The sequence below is a fragment of the Balaenoptera musculus genome, chromosome 3 (assembly GCF_009873245.2).
Source record: "Balaenoptera musculus isolate JJ_BM4_2016_0621 chromosome 3, mBalMus1.pri.v3, whole genome shotgun sequence".
NCBI classification, from domain to species: Eukaryota; Metazoa; Chordata; class Mammalia; order Artiodactyla; family Balaenopteridae; genus Balaenoptera; species Balaenoptera musculus.
Window position 1 is genome coordinate 114,777,090 of NC_045787.1, and position 16,522 is coordinate 114,793,611.

At 50.2% G+C, this 16,522-nt stretch overlaps 1 long non-coding RNA gene across 1 annotated transcript in view; it reads left to right on the plus strand.

Moving 5' to 3' along the window:
• LOC118891858 overlaps positions 1 to 13,637 on the plus strand; it is a 79,084-nt gene extending 65,447 nt beyond the window's left edge. The window contains exon 3 of the long non-coding RNA XR_005019195.1: positions 13,558 to 13,637. This is a non-coding gene — a long non-coding RNA (uncharacterized LOC118891858). The remainder of the gene's footprint in view (positions 1 to 13,557) is intronic.
• Positions 13,638 to 16,522: the final 2,885 nt, after the last annotated feature.

Consider the following 16,522-nt stretch of genomic DNA (forward strand, 5'->3'; position numbering starts at 1 on the left):
CAGAACCCCATCTTGGGTTTTTTTGTTTTCTTTATTTTTGTTTTTTTTAGCTGAGGTCGATATAGAACTGGAAGTGGTCCTTCCTACAGGAGGGAAGGGAAACAGTGTTTATTAAGCACCTGCTGTGTTGTTAAGCAACGACCAGGCACTTTGACTGTTGTTCTCTCATTTAGTCTTTACAACAACCCTATGAAGTAGGAATTATTTTCCTGCTTGTTTAGATGAGAAAACAACTGAGGCCCAGAGAGGTAGTGTAAGCAACACAGTCAGAATGGTATATTAGGTCTGTTTATCCACCCACTCCACATTCCCCTTGTGACTCTGTACTGGTCAAAACTTGGCTGCAGGCAATGTCATATACCACATGACACCCCTCACCCCAATGTCTTAAACTACCACTTACCCACTTCCATCCCCCTCCGCCCTTAGGTGATTGAACCAGAGGGAGGTTCTGACCCAAGGTCAGTCAGTTCATGGGCTAGGCAGTCACCTCTAATTTATGGTCCAGTGGAAAAAAGATAAGTTGAGCCAATCTGATTCCCTCTATTAGAAACCTCAACCTAAAGCAAAGAGTTCCCCAGCAGCAACCAGAGCCTGCAAGAGAAGCAAACTTGCCCGGTGCAGCTGAATCACATTAACAGTGAGTAGAGCCTGACAAGGAAGAGCCATGACCTCCAGTTGCTGAGGAGCCTTGAATCTAGACTCCTCCCCAGCTCCAGTGCCTGCCCCTGGAGGCCCTATGTGGCTCCTCATGATCTGACAGTAACCTTATATGCTTGAGCTAACTTGAGGGGGGTGTCCTCTTTTCCCATAAGAGCTGGACTCACAGGGTTATACAGTGACAGAGTCAGAATCTGAACCCAAGCTCATCTGACTGCATAGCCTGTACTCGTCTCATTTTTCCACACTGCAGAGGGGGAGTCCCTGAGCAGTTCAAGGGCCCAACACCATGGGAATGAACATAGTCAACTTTGGAGAGAGGTACCAAGTTAAAAAAGGAAGTGTGAGGGACTTCCCTGGCGGTCCGGTGGTTATGATTCTGCCCTTCCACTGCTGGGGGTGCAGGTTCGATCCCTGGTGGGGGAACTAAGAGTCCGCATGCCGTGCAGTGCGGCCAAAAAAAAGGATGTGTGAGGAACACTTTCCTGCTGGGTGCTGTGAGGTGGTCAAAAGACTGATTAATAGCGGCTGGCCTTGCTTTGGGATTCCTTCCTGAGAAGTACGCACCATGCTAGCTAGAGGCCCTTGCACTGCCAGTTACAGTTTGGTGTGCAACATCATGTGTGAAGTGACTAGTCATCAGTGACATCACTCAGTGATGCCGCTCCCATAAAGGCCCTAGACTTTGGGCAGGTCAGAGTGAGGAACTACAGAGAGCACAGGCTTTGGAACTGGGCAGATTGGGATTCAAATCCTCTTCCTGCCTGTCTGTCCTTGGGAAGGGCAGCACTACTTTCCCAGTCTGTTCTTGTATCCTCATTGGCAGAAATGGAGAAAAGTCCTACCTCGCAATAAGGATTATGAGATAAACATGCAAGACCCTACACTGGGGGAGTTAGTGTTTGATAGGTACAGTGTTTGAGTTGGGTAAGATGAAAATGCTCTGGAGAGGGATGGTAGTGATGGTTGCACAACAATGTGAATGTACTTAATGCCACAGAACTGTACATTTAAAAATGGTTAAAATGGGGGCTTCCCTGGTGGCGCAGTGGTTGAGAGTCTGCCTGCCAGTGCAGGGGACACGGGTTCGAGCCCCGGTCTGGGAACGATCCCACATGCCGCGGAGAGGCTGGGCCCGTGAGCCACAACTACTGAGCCTGTGCGTCTGGAGCCTGTGCTCCGCAACAAGAGAGGCCGCGACAGTGAGAGGCCCACGCACCGCGATGAAGAGTGGCCCCCGCTCGCCGCAACTGGAGAAAGCCCTCGCACAGAGGCGAAGACCCAACACAGCCAAAATAAATAAATAAACAAATAGCGTTCCCTTTAAAAAAAAAAAAATGGTTAAAATGGTAAATTTTATGTCATGTACACTTTACATTAAAAAAAAAAAGGCTTTAAATTGGTCTCCCATTAGCAAGTGCTTTGTAGATGCTGGTTTCCATTTTCATCCCCTGTGGCAGAAGCCAAGGTCCAGTAACTCCTGGTGCCCTTAACCCAAGGCAACCCTCTGGCCTCTCCTCCAAGACCATGAGGCATGGGGCCCACCACAGCCCCTGCCCTAGAGAGCTGGAGGCCCATCAGGGCAATGAAGTAAAGTCCCCAGACTTGGGAAGTCAGGACACAGCTATGCACTTTCTAGGGCAAGAGGCCAAGACTTGAAGCTGCTGAGGCAGAGGAGGACTGGGTTTGAGACTTGACCAGGCCCAGCCTCAAGATGCTAGGCTACCGGGCAGTGTCCAGTGCTCTGACTGCTGAGGCTCTCTGCCCTGGAGAGGAGCACCAGAGAGAGTGGGTGGTTGATCTGCATCTCTGTTGGAAATTCCAGAGCTTTCTGGGAGGGCTCCTTTCTCTGTAGCCATCAGTTTTCTGATCACACCACTTGCGATGCTCATTGTGTGCTGTGTGGAGCTGGGCTGGTGCCCCCACCCCTTCCTCACAGTAACCTCCCTGCCTCCCCCAAAGTTGCACGTGTGTTAATATGATAATGCTGTGATAATGACCAGGAGATGACTTCAGGTAACTGATTAGGCCTTCTGGAATGGCATCTGAGGCACCTCTTTAATTTTCCCTGGTGAGGAGGCAGCCAGGGCCCAGGGCTGGAGCACAGGCGCTGGCGGGGAAATTGCATCCGGGAAAGCACTGAGGGGGAAAATTGGAAGTATCAGAATTTCCCAGGTTGCTGTTCCACAGGGGCCAAACATCGTTAGCAGCAGCACTAATTATGATCCAGGAGTGTCAGGCCTGGCTGCCTAGCCTGCCCAGGCAGTCCTTGAAAGCGGCCTTGGGAGCCAGCAGGGCAGAGGTATAGCTGCAGGGAGGCCTGGGAAGCTGGGAGAGGAGAGACTGCAGGGTCATTCAGACATGTGGGGAAGGGGAGCTGGTTAAGTTTCAGTGGCTGGGTGCCCTCCTGTCCTTCAGAATGCTTGGGACTGTGATAGGAAGGGTGGAAGTCAGATTGCTGGAATGATTTCTACCTGATGGGAATTGAGAGTTGTCTCCAATTCCTCTCTTTTCATTCTCTCTTGTCCTCAATGCTCCCCTGAAAATTCTCTTGTCAATGTCACTGGTGGCTTCTCATTTCAGCGGGATCTCTTAGTCCTCCTCTTACTCATCCTAGCAGCAACATCTGACACGGATGGTTGCTCGTTTCTTCTTCTTCTTTTTTTTTTTAAAGATTTATTTATTTACTTATTTTGGCTGCATTGGGTCTTTTTATTTATTTATTTATTTGTTTGTTTATTTATTTATTTATGGCTGTGTTGGGTCTTCGTTGCTGCACGGGCTTTCTCTAGTTGTGTTGAGCGGGGGCTACTCTTTGTTGTGGTGCGTGGGCTACTCAACGCAGTGGCTTCTCTTGTTGCAGAGCACAGGCTCTAGGTGTGCGGGCTTCAGTAGTTGTGGCTCGCGGGCTTTAGAGCACAGGCTCAGTAGTTGTGGTGCGTGGCCTTAGTTGCTCCACAGCATGTGAAATCTTCCCAGACCAGGGCTCGAACCCATGTCCCCTGCATTGGCGGCGGATTCTTAACCACTGAGCCACCAGGGAAGCCCCTGCGTTGGGTCTTTGTTGCTGCACATGGGCTTTCTCTAGTTGTGGCGAGCCGGGGCTACTCTGTTGCTGTGCGCGGGCTTCTCATTGTGGTGGCTTCTTTTGTTGCAGAGCACAGGCTCTAGGTGTGCGGGCTTCAGTAGTTGCAGCACACAGGCTCAGTAGTTGTGGCTCGCGGGCTCTAGACTGCAGGCTCAGTAGTTGTGGTGCAAGGGCTTAGTTGCTCTGTGGCATGTGGATCTTCCCGGACCAGGGATCAAACCTGTGTTCCCTGCATTGGCAGGTGGATTCTTAACCACTGCTCCACCAAGGAAGTCCCGCTCGTTTCTTCTTAAAACATCCTCTTCCTTTGGCTTCCCAGACACTCCTCTCTCATTTCTCCTCCACCTCCTCAGTTTCCTGTGCTGGCTCCTCATTTCCCCCATCTCTGATGCCCTAGGACTGTCATCACACCTTTGTTGTTTCTCCACTCTCCCTAGGTAATCCCATCTATCTTAGGACATTAAAGTCAGCTACGTGTTAATGACTCCCAAATGGATATCTTCAGCCCCTACATCTCCGCTGAACGGTAGACTCATATCCAGCTGCTGCTCGACATCTCCCTGTGAGTGTTGCTCATAGCCCACTCAGACTCACTGTCCCCCAGTCTTCTCCACGGCAATAAATGCAACTCTACCAGATACCAAACTTTGGTGTCATTCCTGGATCCTCTCTCTCTTTCACGCCTCCTTATCTAATTCCTCAGAAAATGTTGTCAGTTCTACCCTTTAGGTTATCTCTAGAATCTGGTCACTTATCTCCAGTTACACCATTCCCACCCTCATCAGAGCCACCATCATTACTTGCCTAGGCAGTTGCAGTCACCTCTGAATTGGTTACAATTTAGAATAGGCTGCTACATCAGAGTCTCCAAAATATAGTGTTTTGTACAAGATAGATTACTTCTTTCTCAAGTATGAACCTGTGCATAAGTGGTCTGGGCTTGATACAGTCACTCCATAATGTCAGGGATCTTAGCTTCTCGTGGCTTGCTGCTCTGTCATCTTCAACATATAACTTCCATTTTGTGGCCTAAGATAGCTGCTCCAGCTGCCACTTTCATGTCCATGAGATTCCAGTCCATGGATAGGGGAAAAGGAAGAAGTGGATGGCAGGCCCCTTCCTATAAGAACATGACCTGAAAGTTGCAGATATCCCTCTGCTCACATCCCATCTGTCAGCATTTTGTCACATGGCCACACTTAGCTGCAAGGGGGCTTGGGAAATGTAGTCCTTTTTCTGAGCAGCATTGTGCCAAGCTAAAATGTGGAAGGAGAGACTGAATTTTGGGGGAAAATAAGTGGGCTCTGCCATAGCTCCTAAGTGGTTTTCCTGCTTCTGCTCTACTCCCTACAGGTTGTTCTCAACACAGAAGCCAGAGTAGTCTTGTAAAATCAGAACATGTCACTCCTCTGTGCAGAACTTTCTAATCACTTCTCTCTCAACTAGGAATGAATTCTAAAATCCTTACCATAGTCTACAAGGTCCTATGTAATTTGAGCACCATTCTCTCTCTGATCTTATCTCCTACGATCTCCCCATTGTTTACTTCACTCCAGGAATGCTGGACTCCTTGCAAAATGCCCCCACTGCAGGGCTTTTGCATTGCTATTCCCTCTGCCTGGGACGCTGTCCCCTCAGATAGCTGCAAGTCTAGCTCCTTCACTTCCTTCAGGTATCTGCTCAAATGCTACCTCCTCAGAATAGCTTTTCTTAACCCCTATTCCCACCATCCCTAGCCTCCTTACCTACTTTGGTTTTTTTCCAAGACAATTAACACCACCTGAAATATATGTTTCTCCCCACTAGGCCATAAGATCTATGGTCCACATATAGCAGGTGTGCTATAAATTCTTGTTGAATGATTGAATGAATGGATGAAGATGGCAGTGCCTGGGATCAAAGGTGGCAGGATGGGGCTTCTTTCCTAATCCTTTCAGGGAGGACCCATTTCTTGATCTCTGTGGTGGTTCCATTTTGGAAACAGAGACTAATTAGTTTCTTGCTTCTGGGCACTCCCTTCAGTTCAGTTTATCAAATATTCATTAGGCAGCTAGTGCGTTAGGTATTTACTATGGTGGATATAAAAGGAGAATAAGTACTATAGATTAGTACTGGCCCTCAGGAAACTTACAGGTTGGTTAAGAGCTTAAATTTTGTCCTTTTTTTTTTTTTTTTTTGCAAGTCTGGCCATTCAGGTGCAGTATAAAAGATCAGGAAAAGAGTGATTCCTCTCTTTCTTTATGGCAGCACTGTGAACTGGTGTGGCCTAGGTAGGGGGAGAGGGGTGGGTAGGAAGAAAGGCTGCCTTAGTATAGATTATAGTTTTAGGTTATGATGGGCTTCTGTCTCTTACTCTTTATGGAGTAGGGCCTTACTCACTGCTGGTCTGCTTAAGAAATAGTTTGAAATAGTTCTGATGAGGGGAAAAGACATAAGACACAGCAGGTAGCCAAAGGGCTAGGGAGATGGAGTGGAGGGATGGGAGTTTTAGGGGGGCCCAGCTGAAGGGAAAGGTAGCTCAGAAAAGCTGAGCAGGAGATAAATTACCATTATCCTTTCCTGCTCTGGGCAAAATGCAAAAGGTCAGGGTTGGTTATTTTCCCCAGACTCCTCTGTGCAGGGCCACTTAGACACTGTTCTGACATTTATAGTCCAAGAAGATCAGAGGACTCCTCTGAGGCCTAGCTTTGGATTTCCACATTGGGAAAGTTCCTTTTTTTTTTTTCCCCTTTGGATGAGGCTGCTTGTTGCATCCCCCCCTAATTCTCCCTTCTCTTGACATTTCCCTTCCATCTGAGAGGTAGAGCCAAGAGCAGTGGCTCTTAAACTTAAACAAGCATTGGAACTACCTGGAGGGCTTGTTAAAATAAGATTGCAGGTTGTCACAGCCAGAATTTACTAATTCAGTAGGTCTGGGGTAGGGCCTGAGAATTTACGTTCATAGCAAGTTCCCAGCTGCTGGTCCCAAACACACTGGGAAAACCGCTGGCTTAGAGCAACTAATTTGGGTCTAAAGGTGTCCTATCCCTGACCTTCCACTCCAGTCCTTTCCCCTAATTCCCCAGCTACCAGGAAGTGGGCCTTGAGTTATCACAAGATTAAATTAGATGTCAAGGATTTCCTGATTATCAGGGTTATTGGCCAAGGCAGTCCCAGTCCCAGGAATCACCCTCCCTGTGAATCCTTGACAATCTCCTCTACTCCCATATGTCTGGGTGCATGCAGATCTGGTTCCCCCCCACCCCCACCCCCTGCCATGCATGGAGGTCGGGGGAGGCCCTCCTCAGGCAGGGAATCCCTGGATCTGAGAGTTGCAGAAACTGTTGCAGGTGGAGGATTGGAGAACAATAGATGCAGAGTAAGCAGAGGGAACCCCCTCCCCCCCTAGATTTCTGTTTCTTTGAGATTAAAATATTTGTTTCTTCCTGGGCTTTGCTCATGCCCATGACTGGGAAACCATTTATGCTTAATGTCCCCAACCCATTAGCAGCCCAGCATGGGGCTCGGCTAATCAGGCTCCTTAATGGCTGCGCTGTGAAGAGTAAGGTCGTGAGTGTCTGCACCAGCTTCCCAGCCTCAGCTAGAGAGAATCATCTAGACAAAGATCAGGGCCTAGATAGGCTCAGAGGTGTCCTGAGAATGATTCACGCCAGTGTAGCAGGCCCATCCAGTTCATGGTAACCTGTCTTCCTACCTCCATTTTGGTAGAGATGCCAGATTAGGCCCCTTGGTCACCTTGGCTGAAATAAGAAGACACCTGCCCCCCCCCCCCCGCCCCCACTCCAGCCTTCTCTCTCCTGCATTAGAATACAGTGAGCTTCTCTGGAAGCATATTCCTGTACCAGTGACCCTCATCCAAAATTTGTTGAGCACCTCTGTGCATGAAAGTCTCTCTCCTGCATCACCTGCTTCCCCCTTCAAAATCCAAAAGCCTATTTGTTCTGTCACCAGATAGGTGATGAGGGCCTTTGGCCTGGAATCTGGGGAATCCCTGAGGACCATTTAACTCTAAAAGACCCTGCAGTTCTGTGCTGGCTACTATTTCTGCAGCTGCTCTTTTTTTTTTCTTTTTTAAATATTTATTTATTTATTTGGCTGTGCCGGGTCTGAGTTGTAGCACGTGGGATCTTCTTTGCGGCATGAGGGATCTTTAGTTGTGGCATGTGATCTCTTAGTTGCAGCATGTGGGATCCAGTTCCCTGACCAGGGATCGAACCTGGGCCCCCTGCATTGGGAGCGTGGGGTCTTAGCCACTGGACCACCAGGGAAGTCCCTCTGCCGCTGCTCTTAAAGAATTTGTGTTCTGTGGCTTTGATCTACAGAGCGTATATTTGTAGTGCCCTCATTTAAGGGTAACCAGATAATCACAGAGAGGAGGCCATGCCTTGAAGCCCATCTCAAAGTATTTGTCTCTTGCTCTCTTGACATCTCATGATGCATTTGATCCGACTAGATAACTCAAACTACTGGCAGTTCCATAAGGCCCTGAGACGGAAAGATATTCTCTCCCCCACCCCAACTACCCCCTTCAATGAAATACTTGAGAGAAGAGATGAGTTTCTACTATTAAGAGGCATGGAGGGAGCCAGCAAGTGCCAGTGACTGGTTCCTGCTTGCCCTCCCCTCATTTCTGGGAACTCCAGGGCCTGGGAGAGGTTGAGCACCTCTAAGGGGGACCCCAACACTGAGCCTCAACAGCCATCAGAATCACAGGGCTGGATAATGCTGACTTTTCTCCCTCCAGGCAGGGAGAGCCCATATGGGCACCTGTATTTTAAGCCACCAATAAGCAGGCTGGTTGGCCAAGAGCTTGCAGGCCTCCTCTTTCCCGCTTTTTCAGCCTCAGGTCTAAGCCATGGGGAACCCTCTCCAATCTGCTGGAACAGACCATCACAAGCTGCTCCTGTTGTGGTCTGGGCTGCCAGCTCCCCAGCCTGCTGCTGCTGGAAGAAGGCTGCAATGTCAGTAATCAGTCCACAACATCCCTCCACATGCCAGCCCTTTGTGGGGGAGGGGAGCCCATTTGGAAAGAATCACATCTGAAGCAGGCAGTTTGGAGAGGCTTGGGGAGAATGGAGGAAGGGAGAAACGCTCAGGTCGCCAATTGGGCAAAGCCATGTTTTAGCCAGGCCACGTTGTGTCCATACTTATCCCGTAGCCCAGCTTTCCCACATGGCCTGTTCAGGTCCATCTGCCCAGTTCTCATACCCTCTACTGCTCCTGGGCCCTGGAGAAATGTCAGCATTTCCCTTCTTTGTCCCTTCTGCCTCCTGGGCCCCACCTGGCCCATCCCCAAGATGTACAAACATCCAGCTGGAGACTGGCTTGGAGGCAGGCAGTGTAAGCAGGGCAGGGGCTAGAACTGTAGTTTTGAGCTGATGATACTGTGTTCCAGAGCCAAGGGTAGGTGGACATACTTAGCAACTGAAATGTTACCTGTTTCCTGGCCTCCTACCCTACCAGGACATGATCTTCCTGAAGCAGACTTTATTTTATTTTATTTTATTTGGCCGCACTGCGTGGCACGTGAGATCTTAGTTCCCCAACCAGGGATCGAACCTGCACCCCCTGCAGTGGAAGCACAGAGTCTTAACCGCTGGACCGCCAGGGAAGTCCCCTGAAGCAGACTCTAGAGGTAGAAGACCAGTGCTTGATTCAGATCTGTCCCTTTTCTAGCTGGTAGCTTTGGGCACGTCAACTCCTATGAGTCTTTACTTCCTCAACTGTAAAATGAGGGCATTAAGTAGGGTAATTTGAGAAGGAATGAGTAAACTGGGAACTGCAGTACAGATCTTAGTTATCATTCTCATGCCCTGCCCTTTTGGGTGCCCCTGGATGCTGATCACACAGGGGACGCTCTCTTGTCTGCCTGAGGGGTCAGGATGCTCTGAGGAGCGGCCCCACCCTGTCCGGGAGCAGCCAGAGCCCTGAAACCTCCAGGAAGGGGTGCTTAAACCCATATCTGTGTTGTTTTTCCAAGGACCCAAGGGAGTGGGCTGGCTTGAAGATAACTGAGGTCACAGGAGGCGCTGTGGGGTGCCGTGGTGGGGGTGGGTCTCATTTCCTTCACTTTGCCCCAGAAGTCCCCAGAGTATGTGTGTGCAGAGTTTTTCTCCTGCCTGGCCCTGGCCAGGTTTGGAGGAGGAATCCCCACTGAAGATTGATGTCACAGACTTGCCTTCCCCTCCCCCAGCCTCACCTTTGGTGATTTAAAGAAATTATTTGGACACAGTAGTTAACGGAAGTAGGTTGCTAGTGTGTGGGCGAATTCATCACTGTCTCCCTGCATTCCAAGAGCAGATCTGTCTTTCAGGGTGAGATATCCCTGTGTGACTTTCTAAGGTCTGAGAAATACAGGCTACCTTTGGAAGGCAGAGTTGGGGGCAGGCTGGACAGGGATTTGGGGAAGGTGGGGTGACTGCAAAGTGGTTGTAAGGGTTGGCTGGGAGGTCTTTCCCTTTTGTTTCTTTAATTATGGGAGAAGGGAGGCAGAGGGCACTGCTGTGTAGGCACTGCTGGGAATGTTGCTGCCCCAGACCCACCCCCACCCCCAGCTGGGAAGTAGGCATATCCTCTGCAGTCCACTCCTCAGGGTGAGGAGGGCTGTTTTCGCAGCTGTCAGGTGGCAGTGATGAAAGAGGTAGAGGGGAGGGGAGGTAAAGGGAGGTTGTCTGATGGGGTCATGCTCTGGAGGGAAGAGGACTGGCTCTCCTCCCTTCCATCCCCCCATTCGACCAGCTCAGCACTTCCTGGAGGTAGCACTCAGACAGGGAGCTGTTTTGAAAGCACAGAGGCCTAGTGCTAGAAGGCTTGGAGGCTGGGAGGGGGGCTGTGAAAAGGGGAAGATAATTATGCAGGTAGGGCAGAAGTCTCTGACCAGGAAAGGACTGCTGCCCTGCTACAGCCCCACAGCCAGCCAGGCCTTCCCCACAATCTAAGCACACATGTGTGTACGTGTGGATGCACACTCACGCCTACATTTAGTGGGAGCGCAGAGATGCCGCTATGAAATGCTTACAGGGAGAATGACTAGAGACAGTGCTGAGGCTCGTTCCCTACCTCTCTAGCCAGTCAGATGGCTTCTCAGATATTTACTTGGGTCTTAGCTGGTCATCTCTCTACCCCTTATTTTACTCCTTTCTCTTCTCTAGGTTTCTCGGTGTTCTGTCTCTTTTCCCCCCTCCCTCACTGTCTCTGATCTTGAAAATGGGAAGTGTTGGAAGAAGACCCTCCCTTCTAGCTGCCACTATTTAGGATGCAGCAAGATGGATTTAAATCAGGTTAAAGAAAGAACTAGGAGTGGGGAGTAGTGGGTGGTCAGGACAGAAGGCAGCCACTAGGGGTGGAGGTGGGGGGCTGTGGAACCCTATAGACTCATAGAATGGTGGAGCTAAAGAGACCTGAAGAATCTTCTAGTCTCTCCTGAGCTTACAGATGTGGAGCTGAAGGTGCTTTTGGAAACAGCTATTATTATCTGTATTATCAATGGTAAATTTGGTCATGTCTCCCTGGCACCTAAGGGAGTTGCTGGGGAGAAGCGGGGTCTCTCCTGTGCTCCCCGAGGTTGGCAGATCTTCCACCACTCACTCACTGAGGTGATTCACTGAATGTGGCACAACCTCTTCTCTCCGAGGCTCAGAGGAGGCGGCTGATTTTGCTATGTGATATGTGACTTTCCTCCTAAAGCCAGGGACATCTACAGACTGGACAGCCCTCCTCTGAGCTCTGGGCATGTGCCCAGAGGCCAGGCTACAGGGCCCCAGTGTGTTGTCCTTCTCCCAGGTCGACTGCTCTCTGGACGTTCCCCTCCTCAGTGACCCCTGGGGAAATCCAGCTCTGATTCACGCTCTGGCAGTGAGTAAAGGGGGCAGCATAAAGCGTGGCCCCTTCTGTTGGAGCAACTAGAATTGGCTTTCACTCCTTCCTTCCTCCACTCCCGACTGGCTTCAGACAAGCCAGACAGCAGGGGGCACTCCTGGGTCATCCTAGGAGAGGATTCTGTGGGGCCACCTTCAGCCTGGACTCTGAGAACATTAGAAATTTTGTCTGTCCACCTGTCATTCTGAGGGTGAGCAGGGGAGACCCTTTGAGAGTTGGAAGCAATCTTTTTCTAGCAGGCAGAGACAGAGACTTGAGAGAAAAATCGCTTTTCTTAACTGTGCCTGAGACTCCTTGGGCTGAAAGAAACCTGACTTCTGCCTCTGGGAGATCAGTTAGTAGGGTAGGTCTCTATCTGGGAGCCACGGCCAAGACCAGGTGGGCCCAGTTTGGAGACAGTGTAACTCCTGGCCCCTTGCTATTCCCTAACAGCTAACGCTGGTTTAGCTGTCTTTGGGGAGCTAAATTTTCTTCAGAATGCCTTCCAGATTAATCTGTGTTGCTAATACCCATGCCCTGCCCACTAGGTTCTTCATCATGGCAGGGGGTAGGGAGAGGCTTTTTCTCTTTTTCCCAGACCTAACACAGTCCTCTGTGACTATTCCTGGACCTGTCTGGGAGTCTGATGGGGATGGGGTGCAGCAGGGAGTGCTGAGCAGGTCGGTGGGTTGTGGCTCATTCCTGACCTGTAGCTGACCCAGCTGGGGCTTTCTGGGCAGCAGCTGCCCTGAGGGAAAGCCCCTAAGAGAAGACTTCCCAAGGCCCCCCACTCCTGCTTTCTCTCCAGTTGTCTCCCTCAGACTTCCTCATCCCCTACCCAGTCATCCCAAAGCCACCAACCCTCAGGAATCCCTCCTCTCCAGTAACAGAGCCTGTGTGAGTATTGACTTATGGGCACAGGGATGGTAAAACGCCTGTATCAGGAGTTCTCTCTGTCCAAAGAATCGGGAGGAGGCCAGTGTATAGTGACTGGTGCGCAGGACGGGATCTCTGAGCTGGAGACAAAGGTATTGTTGCTAGCAGAGCTGAGGGCACAGGTTCAAATCTGTGAACTTATTCTGGTGGAGTACATGTTCGAGTCATCCTCAGAACTGATCTCTCACTTCAGAACCCAAAATTATTGGTTGTCCCTAGAGTCTGGCTCTGCAGAAACCACCTCATCCCACAGGGCCTCAGGTTTGCTGTAAACATTAAGGCAGCAGTCCTCCAAGCTATGGAGGAGAGAAGGGTTAGCGGAATGGAAAGAAACCCAGGGTTGGAGGCCTTGGCTCCAATGTCTTGAGCATCCTGACAGCCCTAGCCCCACCTGCCCCCCACTGAGGTATCAACTCTCAAGCTCTCTAGGGCAGTAGAGGTTAGGGACTGGGCCTTCTCCAGCTGAAAATCTGCAGAGGTGAATTCCATAGCTGACCTGTAGCCTTTTCCCTGTGTCTCCCAGCTCCTTTAACCAAGACATTTTTCTGAGGTTTCACCTAAGTTCTTCCAGCTGCAGTTGTAGCCTAGGTTTTAGCTTGTGGCATACCCTGGAGACCCTGGGACACCCTCCCATGTAGTTCGTGTGCGATTGGACCAGTGAGGTACAGATGTGTGGAAAGGGCTGAGTATGAGGAAGACTGCATCACAAACCAGCCTATTCATGGATCTCAAAGGTCAGAAGTGTGACTAGGCCCTGGAGGAGTGTTGGTGTTTCCAGAGAGGAAGATGGTGAGGGATTGGGAGCAGTCTGCAGTTGCTTGCCATATCTGAGATCTCCTTATGGAAATGAGGCCTCAGATGGACCAAAAAAAGACAGGAACGAGAGGCACTGTAGCTCCACCCATGTGGTCTCTCATCCATTCTCTTGTGTCCCCTCCTCCAGCTTGGCACCTGACCCTCTGTGTAGGGACAAAACATTTTTCCATTCTAAATGACCATTTACCCCTTTCCTCCAGGATACTGATCTAGCTGGACATCAACCTAAGGCTCCTGAGACGGAAGTGAGGGAGTACAGAAGTCAAAGGCTTATTTTTGGTCCAGAAGTGAGTTAGAAGTTCACCACAATTCCAGAAGCCTCATTTTCACAGCCAATACTATTTAGGGAACTAGGAGTTTCAGCCAGCTCAGGGATAGCTTCCAGGTACATAATCTGAAGGCCCGGGGTCGGGGGAAGGGGAAAGGAGATGTAGAAATCCTAATAAGAACAGCTTCAATTCATTAGGCATTTTCTATGGGGAAGATATTGTTCTAAGCATTTCACATGCTTTATCTTGTTTAATCTTCAACCCACTGAATCATGATTCCTATTTTACAGATGAGTATATGAAGGCACACATTTATAATAAAAATTAAAATACTAATAATAAGGATAAAATTTTAACAGCTAAAATTTTTTTAAAAACTGACCCAGTACCAGTCCTTGCACAAGCACATTATATGTATGATATTATTAAGTCCTGGGAATTTATCATGTTATCCCCATTTTCAGCCAAGGAAACTGAGACTGAGAGAGAAATGACTTGCCCAAGGTCACAGAGTCTTAGAAAGTGACCAAGCCAAGAGTCAACCCACGTCTGTCTGATTCCAAAGCAGCCCATGCTCATGATCCCTTAACAGCACTGCCTCTCTCATGCAGAGAGCAGGTGGTTATGAAAGAGAGTCCCGCTGGATTTTTTTTTTAATTTTAATTTTTAATTTATTATTTATTTATTATTTTTATTTTTGGCTGTGTTGGGTCTTCGTTTCTGTGTGAGGGCTTTCTCCAGTTGCGGCGAGTGGGGGCCACTCTTCAACGCGGTGCGTGGGCCTCTCACTATCGCGGCCTCTCTTGTTGCGGAGCAGAGGCTCCAGACGCGCAGGCTCAGTAGTTGTGGCTCACGGGCTTAGTTGCTCCGCGGCATGTGGGATCTTCCCAGACCAGGGCTCGAACCCGTGTCCCCTGCATTGGCAGGCAGACTCTCAACCACTGCGCCACCAGGGAAGCCCCCGCTGGATTTTAAAAGCAGAGACTGGGGCCAGGAGCCGCAACATCTGCCATTTTGGGAAGCTGTGGAGGAGCCGCCGCCACTCCCCGCCCCAACAGTGAGGGAAGCTTTGATCCTGTCTTCTCACCCACCTGGGACTGGGCTGTGTAAACCCACAAACTGCAGGAAAACAAGTCCTGGAACAGACTGGACAGGGAGGCAGGGGATGCTTCTCTGGCCTGAAGCCTCTGCCTCTTTGCTCACTCTGAGATGTGTGTTCCCACCCTGGCAACCTGTCGTGGGGCTGCTGTCAGTCTCTGCTCTCTCTCTCTCTCTTCATCATCACTGTGAATCTTGCTGGGCTGTTGTTGCCTTGGTAACTTGATGGGAAGCTCTTGAGGTTTTCTGGAACCAGAGAGGGCTATGGAGGGAAGAACCAGGCTCCGTTAGGCTGCTGGTCACAAAAGGAAGAAACCATTCCAGTGCTCGTGGCCCCTGCCAGCCAGTCAGCCGGTTTTTCTTTGGGTCTGACCTCAGCCTCTTCTGTTGCATCTGCAGGAGCTTAACAGCCTTTAGGGCTGGGGCTGGGGCTGAGAGGAGGGAGCTGTCAGGTACTGCTCTGCCCTTGGAGTTGGCCCACACAGTCGCCAGTGCTGCCTGGACTCCTGCTTGCTCCTGTGCCCTGGCCCTGAAGTCTTAATTGGTTTTATGAAGTTCAATGCCTATTTTTTATGAGACAGATAATTACGGTGAGGGGAGGTCAGGCCCTCCTCTGCTAGGCTTGGCGAGGCATCCAGAATTGCTGACTCACCAATCATCACCAGGCAGATTGATGGGAGCAGGGTGGGCAGGGGCAGACCTGGGGGGAACAGGGGATACTCACTGCAGGAGGAGGCGCTGAGTCTCCAGGCTTGCAGTCCCTGTGATGGGATCAGGGAGGAGAATGCACACCACCTGCCTCTTGAAGGAGCCCACACATCTGAGGTGGGCACCTGTGGATGCTGTCCTTCCCGGTTGTTGGTGGGTGGGAGGTGTGGCTCTTCTTCCAGGGATTCCTGGCAGCTCTGTCAGGGCTCCTGGGAGGATTTCTACATGGGGCTGTCTCTGGCTGTGCCAAGAAACCCTCAATCTCGACACAGTTACTACCTGAGGAGCTGTTTCTTCCTCCTTCTCTCTTTCCAGTCTTCTTCCTTTTCCTCTCCCGCAGTCTCAGTCTGAAATATGGCCTATGTCTTTCTTAGGTCAGTCTCTATAACAGGTCTCTGTTTCTCTCTTGGTCTTTCCCCTAGTTCTAGTCCATGATAATTTCTTTCTCTCTCTCTCTCCCCCCCCCCCACCCCAATCTCTCATTCTTTCTCTCCTCCCCAGGTGGGAATTGACTTGTTGCCCATTGGAGGACAGTTGCACTCTGTGATTCACTGCTGGCACAGGCAGGGTATGAGGATAGTGGGGAGTAGGTGGGGGGCAGTGGAACAAGAAATTCTGCTAATGCTAGGATGGCTCCCCTCCAACACTCACGGCCAGGTGGGGCAGAGGTTTATGTGCGTCTCTTCAGGCTAGGAGCTACTGTCCAGGTTTGTGACTCCCAGGTAGGCTGAGAGGTCGGCCCTGTCCCTAGACCAGGAACAGGACCCCCTAGCTCTCTGGGAAGGACCTTTGACAACCTGCTCTGGCTCTAGTTACTGTCTGTGTGTCCTCATGTCCTCCTCCAAAGGGAGAGAAGGTGATTGACCCATTCATGGCAGACACATAATTGCACTTTTAGATTGAGCCAGTTGCTAGATATGGCTGGCAGTGGTACACAATGACCTCAGGAAGACCCTTACCTACTCAACATATTGTTAAACTCCCTCCTCCCTTTGCTTTCTGGCTCAGTCGCCAACTCCCCAGAAGTCGCTTCTTCTTTAAAGTGAGTCCAATCTTGCAGAAAAAGAAGAAAGGAAGAATAGGACTGGAG